Below are 1,286 nucleotides of genomic sequence, written 5' to 3'. Positions count from 1 at the left end.
TTACTATTATCTCTTTTTCATTAATTTTATCTTTATTTGTAACTTTTGTTCTGTTGTATGGTCGAACCTCTCCTGCGTGAGAGTTTTCTTCTGTTTTGAAAGAGAGAGCCAATAAATTATTTTTACATTGTGGATTACATGGCCGGTTAGCTCAGTCGGCAGAGCGTCGTGCTAATAACGCGAATGTCATGGGTTCGAGCCCCATATCGGCCAAGTAATACTTTTTTATAATTTAGCTAACGTTTCTTACTTGTACGAAATTACATCAAAAGGTCTAAAGGTAATACACCTTGTATTTAAAAAGTTAGCGAAAGTTGGGATGGAGGTTTCCGACAAGTTAGTAGGCTTAGAGCTGTCCAGTAAGCTCTCTAACAGATTGGGAAATTGAAAGTTTTATATTATAATAATCAATTATTGTCAGAAACTGTAGAAATTACTTAGGCCTACATCAATTTTGTTCTCCCCGACCATCTCTTGTTTTTCTCCTCTTCTGTTGCCCTGCCTCACAACTACCATCTTATTCATTCCGCCACCTTTGCCCCGCCCCAACTACCATTATTGAAGAAACTGAGATGATGGTTTCATTCCTCGAGAGTTGCTACTTAGTATTAAAGCTGATCAAAAAATCCTTGAATCACAATAAAATAAAGTGGATGACATGGCCGGTTAGCTCAGTCGGCAGAGCGTCGTGCTAATAACGCGAATGTCATGGGTTCGAGCCCCATATCGGCCCAAGCATTATTTTTTTCCCCCAAATTTTCCGAACGTTCTTTACTTAGTACAGGCATGGAGGTATTATACCTCCCTGGTACAGGTAGTACGAAATTACATCAGAAGGTCCAAAGGTAGTATGTATTTAAAAGTCGCCGAAGGTGGGGATGGAGGTTTCCGACAAGTGGCTTACAAGAGGCTGAGCAGTAAGCCAGGGGTGGCGCCACGATTTTCCGACGGGAGATGGGGAGGGGGGGCGATTCCTCCGACGAGAAGTCAAATTTCCTCAACGAAAGCAAAGTGGGCGTGGCCGAGTTTCGACTAAAAGGGTTTAAAGTGGTTCAGAGGGCGAAGCCCACAAACATTTTGACAATTCAGTGTTAGGGATTTCAAAGGCTTATTAAATCGATTTTAGACTCATATTAATATGTAGAAAATACATTTTTTTCCTCCCCAACAAATTGTGCTTTTTCTCCCCGACGGGGGTACCAGCTCTCCCCGACGCGGGGCCCTTCCCCGCCATCCCCACCCCCCGCTTGCGCCACCCCTGCAGTAAGCTCTAAAAGATTGAAAGT

General features: G+C 43.1%; 2 non-coding genes across 2 annotated transcripts; both read left to right on the top strand.

Annotated features, from left to right (window-relative positions):
• Positions 1–140: 140 nt before the first annotated feature.
• Trnai-aau lies at positions 141–213 on the top strand. The gene has a single exon. It is a non-coding gene; the product is annotated as a tRNA-Ile (tRNA).
• Positions 214–660: 447 nt separating this feature from the next.
• Positions 661–733, top strand: Trnai-aau. The gene has a single exon. It is a non-coding gene; the product is annotated as a tRNA-Ile (tRNA).
• The last annotated feature ends 553 nt before the right edge of the window (positions 734–1,286 follow it).

The sequence above is a fragment of the Anneissia japonica genome, unplaced genomic scaffold (assembly GCF_011630105.1).
Source record: "Anneissia japonica isolate Jap-2015-1 unplaced genomic scaffold, ASM1163010v1 scaffold177985_len1286_cov113, whole genome shotgun sequence".
Lineage (NCBI taxonomy): Eukaryota > Metazoa > Echinodermata > Crinoidea > Comatulida > Comatulidae > Anneissia > Anneissia japonica.
Note: the sequence above shows the minus strand (reverse complement) of the source record. Positions and strands in the feature narration are given on the sequence as shown.